Source organism: Myripristis murdjan, chromosome 10, assembly GCF_902150065.1.
Source record: "Myripristis murdjan chromosome 10, fMyrMur1.1, whole genome shotgun sequence".
Taxonomy (NCBI): Eukaryota; Metazoa; Chordata; class Actinopteri; order Holocentriformes; family Holocentridae; genus Myripristis; species Myripristis murdjan.
In genome coordinates this window covers 26,965,177-26,985,110 of record NC_043989.1, presented here as the reverse complement: position 1 = coordinate 26,985,110, position 19,934 = coordinate 26,965,177, and the positions used below count along the sequence as shown (strand labels likewise).

At 40.9% G+C, this 19,934-nt stretch overlaps 1 protein-coding gene across 1 annotated transcript in view; it reads left to right on the top strand.

The window, feature by feature from the left end:
- The first annotated feature begins 10,649 nt into the window (after positions 1-10,649).
- ahnak (AHNAK nucleoprotein) overlaps positions 10,650-19,934 on the top strand; it is a 36,337-nt gene continuing 27,052 nt past the window's right edge. Inside the window, 2 exon segments of the mRNA XM_030061647.1 lie at positions 10,650-10,902; positions 19,722-19,786. The gene's annotated coding sequence lies outside the window, so the exon portion shown is untranslated.

Below are 19,934 nucleotides of genomic sequence, written 5' to 3'. Positions count from 1 at the left end.
AGCACTGCCAACCTTTCTCCCCCAGGTCTTTATTTCGTTCTTGGCCCCACACTCACTATTACTTTTTCCTTCCTCTCTCCCTTTCCTCTCTCTTCCTCTCTCACTCTCTGGATGTTTTTGTGTGTGTGTGTGTGTGTGTGTGTGTGTGTGTGTAAGCGCAACGGGGGGATTTTTCTTAAAAGCAGTTGGAGCGAGGAGCGGCCGGTGAGGGAGGAACACAGAGAGAGGCTGCATTGTTTCACTACACTGGGTCCCTGTGTGGCTGTCAGCCCCCTGTAGGAGCTTTAAGCGTGGTATGCATGTGCTGAGCATCTGGTGGTGTAAGACACACATCTGGAAAGGAGTGAGGCACTGGAGGGCTCGGGACAGGGAGGTGAAGAAGTAACACCAAAGAAATATAACTTTGGATGAGCCTCAATAAATTTCTATCAATATGGAGGTTGGTCTATATCAGGCTGCGCCGATTCTAGACAGAGTGAGTTATAATTACACAGTAGGTCGTGCCCATTTTTTTTAGGATGTAGCTGTGGTCACTGAGTCCTTAAATAGGAGTTTTCCCCCACTTCTGACATGTTTATGGCTCTGCTCGGCTGTCTGGGCTTAACGGCCAATACAAGAGTGTGTCAGTATTGTTATTCGGTTAGAGGGATGGCTTTAGGCTGATAGTAACAACACTCGGCCACCACATAGTCCCACCCTCCGAGTTTTATGAAGTCTCCTCTAGACGCTGGTCTGGGGACAGGTTTACAACCCCGCTCACATACACACACTAATGTTTAGACTTGGAATGGGGGGCAGGGAGCCGGATCCTTACTCAGCACTAAAGGCCAACTTCACCCCAGAGGGGTCGGCTCTTTGTCTTTAAGGTACAGTCACGTGAATATGAAGCCACAATTTAATCAAAGGCAGTAAATACTCAGTGAGCCACAATTTTAAGAGTGGTTTTATGTTTGTGCAAAAGCTGAAATGCACGTCCATGCAGAGCCAAGTGTATTTGTGGGTCTTAAACAAGAATGTAACCTTTGGATCGTAACGCCTCTTACTATCTTTTCTGGGGTGTGGGGCGTTTCTCCCCATATGTACACTTAAAGGGGTGTGGGCTATGCATTTCTCCACGGCACTAAAACGCAGCATAGTAATTCAGCACTGGAATGGAATGAGGGAGGTCAAAGGTGAGCGTGCTGAGGGGAAATAGCTGCAGAGGGCAGGGAAAGACGAGCTGGTCTGGTGCAGGATCCGGGCAGGCGCAGCCACACAACAATGCCTCAGGGTAACCTTCTTTAGCTCGCAATGAGAGACTCAGTGTTTAGAGCACTGATTATTTATTAGTTATTGCTTGCCTGGCTCGTGTTGCCTTGCAACAGAGCTCGCCAGTGTGAGGGCGGAGGAAGAAGTGCGTGAGACAAGGGAGAAGAGAGAGTAGAGGTACAGCAGAGGGAAAACAGACAGCCCCTGCACTTTTGGACATGAAACCCCAGAGCTGCTGCTGGCTCATATTACCAGAATCTGGAGGTGGGGCATTGGGAAGTGATGTTGTCAAACTAAGGCAAAACTACAATACACACTACCATGACTACCAAGTGAAGAAATATTGACCAGTGTTATGGAAAATACAGAATAGGATGAAACTAATCTTTTAGAGTTCAGTAAAAGGATTTGATTATTCACTCTCTCTTGGGCTATCTGTCTGTTGGTGGACCACTTAGGAGTTAAAGTTATCAAGTTTTGTATAAATGGATAAATTGACTGATACATTGACTGATGAGTCAAGAGACTTGTTTTTTCTTTAAAAAGTTGTTTGACAGAAGACAATTTAATTTCAGTGAGATAAACATTGCATCTATTTGTTTCATCAGCAGTAAACAAGAATTAGGTTAGAAATTTTCACCTGCAATAATCCTGCAACCTGTTTGTTATTTGGGTGTGTTCACTGAACCTATTTTCCAACTGCCTGCAGGTTACAATAAGTTGTATTACTTCCATAATTAATTTTCTTTCAACTGATGCCTGTCTTGTAACAATTTTCTCTCTCTGTTAACCTTGCGGATATACCAGCTGAAAAAAGCACAGTTAATAAACTGATGCCTGTCTTAACTCATTTCAGGCATGGAAGTGGGTGACTCCTTGTAACGTTCAGTTACGTCAGAGGCGGTTAAACCTGGTGGATCTCTCTCAGCAGCTAGGTACCCTAACCACACATTACGAAGGATTGATAGCTGTTTCGTGTGTTGACTTGCTTTTGGTTTCCATCCTGAAAGGGTTGGACTGTTGGAACACTTACAGCTATGACTGGAATGTGGAGCTTGGGAAGATTTCTGCTTGTGTTGAGGCAGATTAGATGAGAGGTGGGCTAAAGGGAGGAGAAACTGTTGCAAAACCCCTTATCTCTCCTCTGGATCAATAGCTCAAATCAGTGAACAGTCAGCTGTGGGCAGGCCCAACTGAGAAATCTCATATGTACAGTTTCATGTGTTGATGACACACTATGCGGTAGCAGGCTAATCAGATATGCAGTTAACACGTTTGTTCATGAATGTGGCAGAACAAAGACACTATTGCACCTCTCTGGGTGAGATGTTGAAATTAGAGGTGGGGCGACTGTACTGCACCTGAAGCAAAGTCTTAAGTTTGCTTAATTACCCTGACTGCACAGTATAGCAGCTGCAAGACTGAACCTGTCAAAGGGGCTACTCCCCTGGTCTGTCTTCAGATGAGTCTGGAGTTTACACTCATTAAGCCGGTATCAAAAAAGACAGGAAAGCTCCTGCTAGAGAGGGATCAAAAGTTGTGTGTAAAAAGTTGCGCAGGATAGTTTGTTACTATATTACAAACTGCTTTGTGGCATGTGATATTTATCTATACACACATAGGGCATTGCTATGGTGACAAGCCAGCGAGAACCTGCCCCCTTTGCTTATTATGTTGCCATGGCAGCCATCCCAGAATAGTCCTTTTTTCTTTTTCTTTTTTTTCTCTCTCTGTCCCTCCCTCGTGTTCGTGACTCACAACTCGCAGTGGAAACCACAATTCAATCTGTCTCTCATTCCCCTTTTTCCCTTACATTCTTCTCTCTACCAAAGGAGCAGCCTGCCTTTCTGAATCATCTGTGTGCGTATGTGTGTGTGTTTGTGTGTGTGTATGCGGGTGTGCGCTGTGTGGGGAATTCCAAAAAGCTTACCAATGATAAGTTACTATGGTGATGGCAAATATGAAGGGTGGTGATCTGTGTGTTGCAAGATATTGTATCTTGAGTATTGAACACTGTCATTAGCTGACTGTGATTTCTTTGTCATTGTAATCTTTTATATCCATGGACACTCATCTCGGTTGGTTTATGGTTACTTTGACTCCACTTTTCTTTGAAAAGTCTTTACTCGTGGTCTGCCGACTCCAACAGTAGCAGCAGTTTGTCAAACTTGAAATCAAATATATGGCAACATGCCAAGCCTGCCACATGTACTGCATTTAATAACCAAGTTACAGATATGCATTACACAATATGATATAATATATGGCTTTATATATAAATGACATAATCGGTGGATTGTTGACATTGTGAATGGGAGAGTTATTGCTAAGGTTTTATCTAAGCTCCATAGTTGAATCACATTACCAAGAAGATAAAGGTAATCCAGTTAAAAGCACTGATTAGATTAAAAAAAATCTCATCACAAGGATGATGCCATTCCTTAGCTTTCATATTTACAAAACAAGGGAAATGATTTTATTTTTCTGGGCTCCTCAAAGCCCCTCAGGCCTCAGTTTGGGCAAATAAAGGAAAGAAGAAAAAGCATAAAACTGGTTGTTATTTTCCACTAATATTTTAAAATGGGTTTCTTTTAAGTAAATGGCAGCATCTGATTTTTTTTTTTTTCGCTCTCTTCCCTCTTACGAAGTTACCACCAAAGTAATTTAATGCTGACAACAGACAAAAATGTTAAAGTTTTAAAGAATCACAGTGATTTAAACCATAAATATCGGAAGAACAAAGTGCACAGCAGTCTCAAGCAAAACGCAAAGCCAAAGAGATTTTGGTTGTAAACCAAAAAATTCTAAGATGTAAACTACAGTGATGATTTTTTATAAATAGAGAAAATTATGAACAGAGACTGAAAATTATGAGTCTTTCATTTGCAGCTCTTAACAAATCCAGTTGTTTATCATCACCATCATTATGCGCTACTTTTTTCCTTAAAAATTATAATATCTATCAATTCTCACAAAGCTTATTAGAGTCATCTGCACTGACTATTAGACTGAAAAAAGTATTTTAACTCTAAACCATTACTGCCTTAACTGTAATCCCGTGGTGCAAGATATTTGTTATTCTTGATATTGTTGCTGTCAGATGAAACCTTTGTAAATCCAATTTTGCTGATTTTCTTAATGATTCTGGATGGGTTATAAAAAAAAATCCTGCAGTGTTTTCCTTTCCAAACTCATTTGCTAAACTGAAAAATCCACAATGGCCAAGCTCTAAATACCAGTCTGTTTCTCTCAGCCTCTGAAAAGCTGACATTTCGGAGATAATGAGGTTTCGCCTGACAGTGGTGATAAGAGGCAGAGTGGGTTCTGGAGGAAAAGAACCTCACTGTTAGGTTCCGTGTGCATCGGCATCGCTCCTGGAGTTTCCACTCCTTCACAGCCGCGGTAATTTGGAGTTCAGCAACTGAGAAATCACAATAATCTGAAAAGCTGATGTACAATTTCTGGAGAGTGATTCAGGTTTAAAATCCACCTCTCTGATGATTATGACAAACTCTTTTTTCTAAGGAGCACACAATAGCCCCGTCTTAGTGCTGTTTGTGTTCTCCAGCCTTTGTGATGATCTTCAACAATAGTGCTTTCATTCAGGGAGAAATTTAGATGAGTCCATAGCGGACATTCTTGGACATTTTTGGACTCTGGCACTGTCTCTGACAATGTTTATCTTCAGCACTGGGTGATGAAGCACTTGACTCAATGACGACAATAAACAATCTTTGTATTAAAAAAACAAAAAAAAACAAAGATCTTACAGTTTTATTTGCACACAGTGTCTGTTTTGCAGGAGGGCAGCATTTCAGCAGCTCACTCCAGATGCAAAGTGGACTCCCAAACACAACCATTTTAAATGTATTGACATTTGCAAGCAACCACAGAAACAGCAAAAACAAGCCCAGTTTCAGGGAAAGCAAGATGCTTTGAGCATTGACTAAGTCACAGCATAGTTCACTCCTTACTAATAATTCCGCAACAGAGATGATAAATAAATAAATAAACAAATCACTCACTGAAGTACTTGATATTGCAACACCATTTGAAAATTGTGGCAAAAATTGTGAAAACTGTGAAATCTGCCCTGAAGAAAAGCACGAGAATAAATGTCACCATTGAATACTACTAAAATTATTGTGATTTACTTTACTAGCAAAATAGCAATACTTTAGAGGAAGTGATCATGTCAGTTAAAAAAAAAAAGCAGCAACTATCAAGTGACATTCTAAAAAGGATAAATGGTGTTTTGCAATGAAACCCTTCTATTATGTCTCATGCTCTAGTAAATGATTTCGATGACTCACAGAGGCAGGCCATTTGCCAAGCACACTACTGTCTGAATGGCAAAGCATTTCAGTTGCTAATTGTGACATTTTAAAAGTCTAATAAAGGAACGTACGTCTTGTTGATCCCATCCTAACCTTTACTCGCCTTTTAAAACATCTTGAAAGTTGCTCTTGTTTGAAATCAGAAAATCGAGTCCTCTGTGACTGACCAAACCTGTGTTACACAATTGCATAAGAGTGCAACACCCCCACATCTGGCACTCACACCTATGGGCAGAGCCGCACAAACGGTCAAAGAAACTGCTAGTATTTAAATGGCCATTTGTTCCAGGTGGGGTGTCACTTTGGTCTAATCTGATCACAATCTGCAGTATCTCTCAGGCCGTTGCCATGTGACTGCCTTTATCCTGTGGGAGACATTAATCATACACATAGACGCAAACAAGCACATGCACACAAATGCGCACACACACAAGCACACGCCCACTAACACATTCAACTATCTGTCCCCATCTAATCCTCTGATTTTCTTCTGCTCTGCAGTCTGGGCTGCTCTGTTTGCATTGTAGTCATGGGCCGTGACTCACCGTGAGTCCAGGCCAAGGTATTTGTGCTGGTTCACACTGGCTGACACACCTAGCACCAGGAAACACACCCATTCCCACATATCCTTGTATTGAACTACAGTGACTTTCCACAGAGCAGTGATAGGCACATTGTGAGAGCACACGCTGAATGTACAAAATAGTAGGGACATCTTTGTCCTTCTCTAACTCATCAGCTTCTCTTAACTCTTAACCTGTGACTGTCTTTGGTTTTAATAAGAGACATTAAGAAGCAATAAAATGCATCATTAAAGTCCCCCTCCAGCCATTTATTAACACCCTAAAAAGTAATCTCTGATCATTAATATTACATATTTGTACGTTTATTCCATGAAAAAAGGTCCATGCCTTTAAACTGCTTAAATATAACTCTAAACCTTGCCCTCATTAAAAATGCACCGAACTGTGGATATGAAAATAGCCCCTGCTGACACACTGGTTGATAACCAGAGCTCTGTTCACAGAAAGAGGAAGTATCATCTGTGCCAGTCAAAAAAAATTGTGCCATAAAAAAAAAATGTTTTCAGTGAATCACTTAGTTACCCTTTAAATTGTCAAATTGTTGTCTGTGTACACAGAACCACCAAGAAGCAGTCATTTTGAGGTGGTCTTTTGGAAAATAAAACCCTGGTGTGGGAAAGCTCTGCATACATTGACAGCAACTGACGGAGCTGGTATTAATAATATGCAAAGCAGCACTCTGTTAGTTGTTGTTGTTGTTAGTTGATAGGACTGACTGTTGGATTTGTGAAGTACCAAATCTAGCTGTTGGTAGCATTTTACAATAAGCCTACCCTCATACAAGGGTTCATGAATGGTTTAGCTTATTAAGTAGGTTGTAAACACTTTATAAATCATTAATAAACAATGATAAACAGGTTATAACACAGTTTTCTTACACTGATGCAGATAGTGAGGATGGCTGACTGGTAGAGGGTCAAGATAAAGTAAACTAAGCCACTAGCAAGATCTGAGATTTGACAGAAGAGATGCAGTGCAGCGGTAGCTTCAGCTTGCCAAATAGTGAGCCTTCATAGATGGATGAAAACTGTGTTATAACTTATTTATAATTGTTTATTAATAGTTTATAAAGTGTTTACAACCCAATGAATAACCTATTTATAAACCCCTCATAAACACTTCTTACTGTAAAGTGGTACTGAGATGTTTAATGGGGATGTGAGGGCCTGGGAAGGAGTTCCTGAGAAGGGGTAAATACAGTAAAACAGTGAAACAGGGGAACAACATGGTGTTCCTTCCTGTATTGCTATATGAAAAAAAAAAAAAACAAAGGTTGCAAAGCACTCTAAAGACTGAATGGCATCTTGTTGTGCACACATGCACAAGACATGACAGTCATCTGGTGGCAGGGATTGCTTGAAGCTGAAACTGTTCTTCAAAGGTAACAACAGCCACACCTGTGGCAAACAGCCATGAAGCAAAGTAAACAGATGCAGGAGCAGGACACTTTGAGTGAGGATTGTGAGGGTCACATGTATTTGGTGATGAAACAACACCACTCTGGAGCTCCGGCGGTGAAACCTGCAGACAGGCAGGCAGCAGGAGGTTACTTTAAAAAGAGGCTAATGTTACTACAGTTTACAAAGGCAATGTATGGACAATCATCATTATCTCTGGAGTCAGTAAAATGATGTAATCCAATCCAGCCTCAATTCTCAGCATAGTTTTAAACAATGAGTGATACTCACTTTATAACTAACCCTTTTATTGTGTTTAAGCATTGTTTAACTAAAACACTGTTACTGTCCAAAGAGTAATGTGATACTCTGCCTCACACTGAGTCCTTTAAGGCTCTTGCTTATCTTATACATAACTCCTTTACTTTTATCTTGCCATGTGCACAGCTACACACACAATCAGAGACAAAGACACACGCACACACACTCACAGTGGGTCCTCTATTTTGTGGCAGGGCTGCGCCCTGTTTCTGAAAGAAAACAAAATCAGAAATCTCTTGACTCACGGTGGTGTAATGTGGTAACATGCAAGTGTGCGCGTGTGACTGTGCGTGTGTGCCACTCCCTTTTAGCTTCTCCTCACAAAGCCACGCAGCAGCTTCCTCTGTGTTTGCTCGGCTCCTCGTCTGTTGTTTGCTATTTCACCTCGCTGAGCATGGGTGTGACATGTGAACAAGGAGGAAGAGGGGTGTTTCAAGGACAAGCCATAAATTGAACTATGTTAGCCACTAACATGCACTCAGACGTGCACATCCCCTTTCACAATGTGCACAAGGTTACAAAGACATGCACACACGCACATATATATGTATATTCTAAATCAGTCATCTCATAAGTCATGTTTAAATGACTGAACTCAGACATTTCCATCCTTAAACCTGTAAGGCTCCATTTGCTGATCCCATATTACTGGTAATCCCAGGCTGAGCTTGTCTAAGACAGCAGCCCGCATGACTCTGTCTCACTGACTTGTGTCATCACTTCTCATGTTTCTCCAACACATTAAAACACACGCACAAACTTAACATTCACATCAAATGATCCAGTGATTTACACTGTTTTGCATTTTCTAAACACAAAAATGGCACATGGTTTAGAAACCCAAACTTGTTTTTTTTTTGTTTTTTTTGTAATATCTGGAAGTGAAATACTGTAGGAAACACCCAAGTTGTCTTTGTTTGACTCAGCCCTGCGTTAGGGTTTGTATAGACAACGGCAATCTCTTAATTCTACACTCAAACTTCAGTGTAGAAAAATCTGAAATACAGATGCAGAGTTTGCCTTTTGTTGTTGATACATTTTAAACCATAACTATGTGAAGTAAAGGACCTACTCCTGAGTCCTTCTGTTAATGACAAGTGTCTGTCAGTTTATGTGCAGTAATGTAAGTGCTGTAATAACACGTTGCATGGTATTACAGCCTCCTCTTCCACCTCCTCTGACAATTATATAAATTATATGATTTTATGCATTTGGGTTTATCGTTGTACTTTAATTATGCTTCTGTATACTCTGTTTGCTGTAGTCTTTTCTGAGATGGGAAGGAAAAAACACTCAAAATTGAAATAAATGTGCTTTAAATAATGGATATTAACTTGATAGGAAAAAGGCATGAAAAAACAATTCAAACAATATATTGGATTTTTACTGCAGTGTCCCTGATGCCTTTTTTTGGGGCCAGGAAATTAAGAGTGCTACCTTTGCAGGAACATTAGTTCAAGGTATGTGAGTTGCCATACAACAACCCCAGTGAGTCCAAATGTTACCTTGCAGTTTTTTTCTTTTTCATCATTATAATGGATAGAAAAGATCTCCAAATATCTGCAGAAATTTAAAAAGATCACAGTAGCAGAGCATATGGGACTAATGCTCCCTTTAAGCTGGTAATTTTGAGTCTGATAATATATCACACTGGCCACAGAATATCCTGTCAGTTATTGGTCTTTGCTCCAGTTGCCCCCAAAACATTATCAAAAAAAAAAAAAAAAACAGCAGCTGACTGTGACATTTTGTGGGTAAATGTGTAGCTTTGGATATTGTGTATTTGTAATTTTTTTTTTTTTTTAATTATTTTTAAAGTATGTATTCACATCTATTGCAAAAACTATTTCTGCAGGCTTTCCATATGCACCAGAAACAGGACAGTCATAACTTGGCCTAGTGTGCAGCTGTTTTCAGTCAACAGACAGTCACCAGAGAGGCCTGGAGGCATAACTTAACCCAGTTCCTCCTCGGGGATCAATAGAGTATTTCTGATTCTGAATATTGTTGTTTGTACATTTTATTTATTTCATTTTATTTTTACTTTCATCTACAGATTTTCCAATTAAATTAATCTAATCTGAGCTTTGTTATTGTCCACATAGGGCTGACAAACTTATTGTCAGTACATTTTAAATGAGCTACTTTTTAACTTTACATACTTACACTGCTTTTACTTTTACTTTAAATTTTACATTGTCTTTACTTACTTTTACTTACTTTACTTACTTTTTTTTTATTACTTTGACATCTTACTGCAGTGTAATGTATATTTTCATTTTTTATGATTTTATTACTTATTATTAATTCCAAATTTTAAAATTTAGGCTACTTTCCATTTTTACAGGTATGACGCTGTGCTTTTCAAAAATAAAACAAACAAAAACAAAGAAAGCAAAGAAAAAAGAAAAGAAATGCATCCTCCCAGGCCAAACATTGAAACATTTTCAAAAGAGTTAAAGGGAATTTTGTGCTCATTTAGTCCTGTTAAGGCTCCACAGAACAAAACTGAGTATCAGCAGAGTAACAGGACCTCTTACTGAGTGGGACAGTCCTCAAAAAAGTTTTGTAAACTTTGCTGAAGTATAGTATGGCTGATTCCTCCTGTTGCATGTCTTTGGAGCTCTTTATGAGAAGCGGTGGGTGGGCTCCGTGGCTGCTGGGACCACTCCCTCGCACCGGTCCCCTCCCCTCCTTCTGCAACCCAGCAGCCCTACCCAACTCCCTGTCCAACCACTCTGCTCAGCCCGGAGGAGCAGCCACACAGAAAGAGAGCAGAAAAAAAAACGCAAGTGAAAAGCATTCAGAGCAGAGGAGGGAGGGAGAGCGGGGAGAAAACGCCCTGGAAACTTGGTTGATAGAAAAATAGGAAAAGAGTGAGAGAATCATTTTAGACTGCAAAGTTGTGACTGGGAGAAAAGCTCTTTTCCTGGGCTGGGGTACAGGGGGTGAGGACAACTTTCCAAGGATGCTCAAGCTGGTGTGAGACTTCTTGGGCGCAACGACTGCGCAAAGGTAAGGCATGCGTTTTTTTTTTTTTGTTTTGTTTGTTTTGTTTTGTTTTGTTTTGTTTTGTTTTGTTTTGTTTTAAATTAAAGTAGTGCTGTATTAAGTGAATGTTACTAAACTTTTCCCCTGAACTGCATTGCTGGCCATTGATTTAGTAGTCTTGCACAATAGATTAACTTTGGATAACTTGGCAAAAGTTTGTTGACTGGAAAAAGTTGCACAACAGGAAAAAGAAGGTTTTTATTACTCTAATACTCTTATGATATGTCCTTAGGCAATGAGTTTAGAATGACTTTGTTTTCTGTGGTATCCTGTGGTATTCCTCTGTTGCTGTAAGGAATTAGTTTTGCTGTGGTACTTGTATAGTAGCCTTTGAAAATTATCATAGGATTACTTCTCCTCAGAGTAAGTTGGAACGTGGTAATGGTTTTCAAGTGTGCTTATGGTCCGAAGTGTTTTTTTTTTTTTTTTTTTTTTTTTTTTTTTTTGGAAGTTAGAGCAGGAGCAGAGAAGTGGGTGTGTACCCACAGCCACAACGTGAATGGAGACGCCTTGGATTTGAGTTGCGCACTTTGCTTCTCTTTTTAACTGCGCACAGAAGTTGCCGTACGTGGCGCATGAGGCTCAGAGTTTAATTTCTCTACTCTGTATTGAAAACATTTACTTTTTGTGCTTGATAGAGTCTTTGGACATGGAATTTGGGCTTACAAAGCATTTTTTTACTCTGGTAGTGAGTTGTGTGTGAGTGCAACGTGGACTGCTCACTCACAGGAGTTGTAGCTGCGCAGTGACGGAGAGATAAAAGGAGGAAAATACAAGCTCTTATGGCTGATGCTATCACATAGTTAGAGCCCTTATCTACCCAACACCCTTTGTCACACCTTAGGGAGTTTAAATTGTAAAGGTACTTCTGTAAAATGTGAGAGCATGCAGCGACAGGCTTGGGTGTGGATTCCACTTCTTCACCTCCTTTCACCCCCACCCCTTCCCCTATGCCTCTGTCTCCTCCCAGAGAGGCACACCCAAGGGAGGGAGGAAAAAAACTTCTTTTCACAGGCTGTAATCATCTCTAGCAGTGCTTCCCAAACTGTGGTCTGTGGACCTCCTGAGTTCCTTCTTTGAGTGTCTAGCGAGTCCCTAGCAAAGTGAAGAACAGTTACATTTGATTAAATTTAATTTAATGTTCCCACAATAACAGAATGTGTAAGGGTGGCTGTTTTGATTACAGTTGTCCCCTCATCCCCAACTCTCAGCTAATTCATAATTGATGACGAAACTCCTATCAGGTGGGGTTACTTCTGATGCAGAGTTTTCAAGTGGGAGTCTGTGGGCTAACATGGATCTGTCTGTGGGTTTTTGACATGAAAAAGCTGTAAGCCCCAGATCTAGAGTAATTCCTGGACAAACTTTGCCTCCTCCTCCAGACCGTTAAGGAAGAGCGAGTGAGAAACTACCACTACATTGCTGCTTTATACTTAAGCATGTGCTATTTTCTATAACAGACTTTTTAAAGTCTTTTGGTAGAGTGAACATTCTCTGCTCTCTTTTTGTTACCTTGGGTCTCTTAACCTGGGCTCCTGGCCAGGGTGTGCAGGGGAGGAGAAACGGGGAGAAAGAGGAGAGGGAGGGAGCAAGGAGTAGAGAGAGGCGTAGAGTGAGTTAGTCAGTGTGTGTGGGGAGGTGTGGGGGAGGACAGGGCTGGGGAGAGGGGGGTAATGGAATGTAGTGGTTTGGAAAGACAAGCTAATTGAAACCAGGTTTGAGGCATAGAGAGGGAGAGCTAAGACTTCTCAGCACATTCAGAGAGAAAGACGCATTTTATCTGCCTTAAAGGCAAGGGATTCCTTTTTTGCCTGGCTTACTTCAGTTTCTAATCTAACAGTATCCTACCAGGTGTCGCTCATACTAAAACCATTGCATAATATGTTTTGCATTTGATCCGATTCATTTGTTCGAGTCATGGACAGGGCAGGGGCAACAGAAGAGGGTTAAAAGTCCAGACCAGACATAGTGCTTTGAAGAACCGGGCTTGAAATCCAAATTTCACTGTGTGCAGTTGCTTTGGCTTCCACGACACCCTCCTGCCACACCCTTAAGTCATTTCTATGGTGTGGTAGCGAGAGCTGCCTCTCTCTCCGCTCTCCTCAAGCTGTCGATAACACACAGCGAGTCCATGTCGACTGCCTCAAAGCTGTAAAAGTCTGGCATTTCTCAAATTGCTCTTGTCAAGGTGATTGATTGTGACACAGTTTGCTTGAAGTGCCATATGGTCAGACAAGGCTTGAAGTTGTTGGAGCCAGATTACCTATTGAGGTATATTTGGTTCTCCTTGCATTTTAACAATTCATGATACACCTGTAATGATAACATGCGGCAAAGTCGGTTACTGTAGATGTAGAGTTTTGCCGCAAGCAAAGGCAGGGTCACAAACAGAAACTGCAAGCTATATCTGGAGCATTAAAACTTTCAGAACTGGTTTTGACTGCCTAGAGCGAGAAACTGAACTTAACTTAGCTTGCTGGCTAACAGTCAAAAACTCTCACGTTTTAATACTTGCTCTGTTTATCACTGAGGCTAAGGCCCAGGTTGCATTCTGTCATCTAAAATCAAAACAAGAATCTTGGAATTGTCAGGGCTAAGTTGGGCATTTTTGAGGCCACTGTAATCATCAAATCATAGCCAACCCGCTTTTTCATGATATACAGTGTCACTCAAAAAGCTTTTGTCGCAGTTTCTCATCCATGTGGCAAACAGTGTCCTCACTATCTTGAAGAATGGCACATGCCTCATGACTGTTAAGAGTCTTTACTTGTCCATGCTAAGATATTTATCACTGCACTCCCCCTGAGCTGCCATATAGCTTTGGCCCGTTGACTGGCAGTTAAGAGGAGAGGAGTGGTGTTACTCAGTTGTGCCAGTGTGAAACGGAAAGAACCCGGTCTCTAGCACGCTTCCTCTGCCATTTCCTCATGGGCTTGTGGAGTGGGCGGTTGGAGGGAGGGACAGCGTGGAGAGGAGAAAGCAGGGGAGGGGGTGTAGAGAATGCGCCAAATGAGTGGCTGGTTGATTGCAGTCAAAGTGTTGTTTGTTGTTTTCACACTTGTTGCTTACTTAGGAGCCAGATTTGTCCCTCAGACATCCTGAAGATCCAGCAGACTCACTGGAGGTCCTCCCTGGAGTTCAGTTTCCTCAAACAGCTGCACATTTGAAGAGCAGAAACATACATTCACCGTGATAGAAGTCTGCTGTAGATTTTCTTGGCCTCCAGTTCTCCTGCTGCAAATGAAAGTATACAAACTGTCTTTCTAGGCATCCACCTAAGGGCTGGTCATAAGCATTGTTTGCCTTGTTGTTTGAGAAATGTGTTTCAGACAGGGATTATAATCCTTCGTTATTATTTTACTTCAACTTTCATTCATTTCATATGACTAATGAGTAATTGGCACTGTGTTGCTTGTTGTGTTGCTGAAAGTTCATATTTTGGGTGTGATTGTGGAATTTAAATAGGCTATGAGTCACTTTTCTTATCTGATGAAAGTATAACCACAACACTGATTTGGATCAGCATCAAGAGAAAGGCGTGGTACATTGATTCTCTCTCTATTTGGTCTGAGGCACTATGCAGAATATTTGTTATGAAAAGATACCAAATCATGGAAACACTGTAAACCTTACATAATTCTGGGTGCACTGCATGGCCTACCTGCCCCCGACTATCAGTCTGAGCAACTCCCCCAGCCCCTGTCTGTCCCCCAACCCCCTTCACGTTGCTCCGTGTAAGGAATGACATGTGGCATCTGTAAAAAAAAAAAAAAAAAAATGTCAAGGCAGCAGGGCTTGGAATGTATATTTAGAAAGACATTTTGCTTTGTTTAGGTTGTCTCTATCTGGCAACAAATACTCAGATGCCAAGGCACTCCCAGCAATCCAATGCTCCACTCTGCTCTGAAAAACTCTTATTCTACCGTGGCATACTCAGCAGTATATCAATACCAAATGCCATGTTGCTACAATATTTACAGTAATCCAAGTCTTTGCCTTTGCACACAGGCATACAACTAAGGAATAGTATTTGTGTTTTGCCTGTACATACTTTCTACTGCTATGGTTACACTCTAACCTTCTTCTGAACCTCCTTGTCTCATGGCTCCTCGTGTTGAAATCCATTTGCTCAAACAGCAGCTGTGGTAGCCGAAAACAAACACTGACTATATTGCCCTTTGAGTTGATTTTGGGCATTTTATGCCATTTCCTATACATGGTTACTATGGGTTTTATGGGTATGTGGGTGTAGACTTCACATGACATCTTGCTCTAGTTAGGAAGTGTGTAAACACTATCATCCTCTCTCCCCCTCTCGCCCTCTCTTTCTCTGTGCTGTAACTAGTTATGCCGGTTGGAAAATTTGCATCCACAGCTCAAAGCTCTGTCCACCATTTTGCAGACACAATGCAGCTTTGCTTTCTTTCATTTGTTTTTTTACTCACTCCTTTGTTAGTTGTTCAATATTCCTGGCTCTGAAACTACCCTATCATTTCTCACCTCATAACCCCAAACATATCCAAAGTATGATTTCTTTCATACGTGATCAAGAAAAAATCCAAGGCAAAATCCAAGTGTAGGCTACTTTTGCCTCTTGTATGTGATCTAGTAAAACTGAGAGAAGAGGATTTAAAACGTTTTCTTCAGTTTTTCCATTTTGTGCAGGGCAGCTCCTGCCAAAGTCACAATGGTTTAATCAGCAGCAGGCCAAGTTGGCGTCAGTGGGGAGGCTTTGGTCTTGTGCAGGAGTTGTGGTTTGGTTTGGGGATATGTGGACTAGAGAGCACAGAACAAAACCATTTATTTTGACGCGCATTCCTTTTATATGCGTCACACATGCATGTCCTATCTGCGTTTTTGAGGGAAGAGGGAGCCTACACTGGGGCCAGCCGTTGCATCTCTTGGTATCCTGACTTCTGTATTTGTTGTCCTACTGCTTCAAACCACAATGGAGAGAGGGGAACAGGGAGTCTATTCTGTTTTGATAACAAGCCTGATTTGGTTTCTGCTCTTTGCTCTCACCCTCTCCCTCTTTCCCTCACTACACTGAGGCCTTTTTCTTTGCTCATAATCAAATCTTATCACTCACCAGTACCATGGCTGTGCCTGAATCACTTATGTTTGTGCTTTAATCATTGTCACATTGCTCCCGTTTTCTCTTTTACTCAATTGACTTGAGGCAGTCAACCTGTTGGGCTGATTTAATACTCTTTGATCAGGGTTTCATCGTGCTCTGACCTACTTTAGCAAAAACTATGACAGTCAAACAGTCCAGGTATTCCCACACAAGGAGGAGAGGTATGCACAGGTCTGGGCGGCGGGGGTGGATTTGGTGAGGGGGAGGGGCTGAAGTTGAATGCTGTTTGTTTCATCAGCCAGGTAGAAAAAAAGTGGAGCCAGCAAACGATGATAATAATGCTCACGTCTCAATATGATGGGAGTTTGTTTGCGCGGACTCTTTGCTGACAATGTTTGTCTGCAAGGAGGCATGAATCTGAGGTGCTCTTGTTTGTTTGAGCCGAACCTGGAGGGTTTGAGATAGTACAGACTAACTGCGGGGAGGTGGGCAGATAGGCAGGGTGCAGGGTGGGCAGCACAGAATGCTGCTAGAGTCAGAGTTAGTGTTGAGAGAGAGAGGACATTTCTTTGGAGTTAGTCACTGCGGGGAGAGGCTGGGCTCCCTTCCAGCTGGCCTGACGGCTCTATCAAAGAATGTGTGTGACTGGAGGCCTGGGTGGGGCCCTGCGCAGAGCTGCTCCGTTTGCAAACACAGCAGTGAGGCAATGCAACACAGTCTACCTCGTGGACTGTGGGGTGATGTTTCTACTCTTAAGCATGGTGTGTGTTTTCATATGCTTTGCCCAGTGCTGGTGACCGCATTTCATTTTATTGTGTGTGTATGTGTGTGTGTGTGTGTGTGTGTGTGTGTGTGTGTGTGTGTGTGGTCTCTTATGAAAACATCAGAATGGGTCCTATTGCTCAAGATTTTCAATTCCAGCGCCAGGTTTATCCAATGCAGCCATTTTATAATGACATTTTGTCTTGACATTACAAATCTGACAGTTACAGCATATTTGTATTTGAGTGTATTTGAGATGTTAGAAAGGTGTATGAGTTGATAGTCAGATATAAAAAAGTGTCCAAAAAAAGTCCAGTGTAAGTAAATGGGGAAGGGAGTGGCACTGAAATATTTTTTTTTTTATCATGTCAGGCATCTTCCATAAATGAGTAAGCCACAAACAAGTCGTAAGCATCTATTCTGTAGTCAGGGAAATGCGTTTTAGAAATTGATGAATCTAACATCTTTTTGTCTATTTCATCATTTGTGTCTTGTTCATATCTCATGTTACCATCAGGTGACTACTTATCTGGAATGCATCTGAAATGCTGAGCTCTTTCATTCAATCACCCCTGTATGACAGGCTGATCATTAGATCTCTTTAACCAGAGTACCGTGTCTAGAAAGTGTACACAGCTGCTATGGCGCGAGTCTCCCCAGACAAACATGATGACACCAACATGTTGCATCTTTTCCAGTATGGTCCCTGCTGCTGGGTAGAAATAAGGCACAAAAAAAGTGGTGAGGTCATAGGAGGTCTGTGATTACAGACTTATATAAGGAGGTGAAATGATCATAACTGATCATAATGAGAAATGATAGTATTCCTTCTCTAATATTTATCATCAATCAGCGTGGCCTACAGCATCAGCTGGTAAACACAAGCTTATCCACTTCACAATGTATTGTTGGGGAAACCTTTCAAAGTGTTTTACAAGCACTGCGCCAGTTTTGCTAACCTGGTATTATGGAGCACTATAACTTTCTGTCATTTGTTTGCAGTGTTTGTCTCTGAAAGAGCAGACATTTAGAACAGTTCAGAAATTGTTGGAGAATCTCACAAACACAGTTATTTGCCATAATGTTCACTCAAGTAATGAGCAGTTTAGGGTATTTAGCATAGTGGGTGAGGGTAGAGTGGGGGGAGGGGGTGTTAATGATAGGGTTTGAAACCTGTCTTAGAAGAATTTTTCTAAGGGACATGTTCCCACCGGTAGATGCCTGTCTGTATACACTACAAGTCTGGTTGTGTTAGTACTGAAGCTGGAGAAGAAGGGAGGGCATTGTTTCACAATGCACTGTTGGGTCAAAGCAATAATTCTTGCAAAGAACACAAAATTACGAGTCAAAACCAGTAAAAGTACCATCAGCTTAGCTTGCAAAATGGAGACTCCACAAGTAAAACTGACATAAAAATTAAAATTAAAATGAAAAAAGAATACAGCAACAATATATTTTAGAAGACAATTCATATTACAATCATTTTAAAAACAATATTTTGATTTGTCTACACCCTAAATAACCATCATAACATAAACACTGGCATACAGTAAAGGATCCAGAGATGTATCAGCATTCCCCATAACTTAGATACCTCTGCACCTTGAGGACTTGCGTCCGAGAGTTTTTCAAACATGAGCGTGATTAGATTATTGACAGAAAATGATGCATGACTATCCTCATAAGGAACATATCCTTGAAACCTTTTAAGGGCCAGATTGTAGATATTTCAATATGACGTGCAACACAAGAGAGTATATTCCATAACCATGTCTTCAGGAGTTGCAGAAATCAAGACACACAACAAAGCATTAATCTAACTTCAGCTGGTGTCCCACTGATAGGTGCTTTATGTTTGACTTATTGAGTATTAGCAGGCCTTTTGACTGGATTTTTTTGTGTAGTAACATATGCCATGACAAAACCTTTTTTTATTCTTGAGCAACAGTATGAATACAAAAGCAACAATATTTTGTAGCTATATTGACTTATATGGTTGTTGGCCTCTGGATATCGTAGCTATGACTCTGAACACAATGATCCAGTATTTGCAGCTTTGTGGTTGCTTTCTTTGGCAAAGTCTGAGACAGCCTTACCCTGTGCCCTGCATCTTTGTAGTCTGGAATGATCTGTGCAAGCACTCCCAGTGGTATGGCTGCTATGGCATCGTGGCTACATAGTCGACATTTTTGCAATGCTGTCTAGTGTCTCAGTTAAGCGTTCCACCAGTATAACAACAGAGGAATTCAATGGCCTGTTTGAAAGCACATTTCCTTCTAAAACCACAAATTGAAAATTGGGTCAGTTTCTTCTGAAGGACCCTTCAGGGTATCAACTGAGAATATAAAATTCCCTTCAACTACACTGCATCCCGGCAAGGCAGTGCGTCAGTCATCTCTTATTTGGTAGAAGTGAAAGACACTCTGTTGGAGCACTCCAACCAGTAGCTGGATTTATTTACTTTAAAGGAGTGTTTTTGCATAATTATGAGTTAGTGTCAATACTCCTAACTAAAAAGGGTTAATTATTAAAGCCTCTGAGAGCCCTGATTGATCATGGAATTCTCTTTGAGGCGAAGGTCCATTGAGCATGTAAAGACGCAATCAGTGAACCCAAAGTGTACTCATGTGGCTTTATGAATGATATACAAATAGACCTCTCAGGTTTCAGCTTGTATCAGACGAATTTGTTTCTGTATCTGTTAAACATCTGACCAAAACACAATGAATTCTTAAGCGTGTGGCATGATAAGAGACAAAAAAAAAAAAAAAAAGATTTATTTCCTCCTATCATTTATGATAAAAGAGCAACTGCATGTTGAGAGGAGTTTTAAAGTCCTTGTTCCTGTGTTCAAAAGAGTTGTTAATAATATTAAGTAAACCCCAAATGACTTGTTAGTCATGTTCAGTAAACTCCAATCTTGTTTTTGTTTTTCTGTCAGCAGAAATCAAGAATACGAGAACCAAAGCCTTTGATTGAAGCCCCTTGGCCTTGCTTGAGCAATCCGCAGTAAGTATCTTCATCACTTCAAGACATCTTTTGATGACGATGACATAATGAAAAGATTCATAATAGACATATGCTATTAATTACATAAGGGAAGTAAAACATACATCTGCCTGTTACACTTCGCTCCAAAACCAACTAGACAGTGTCA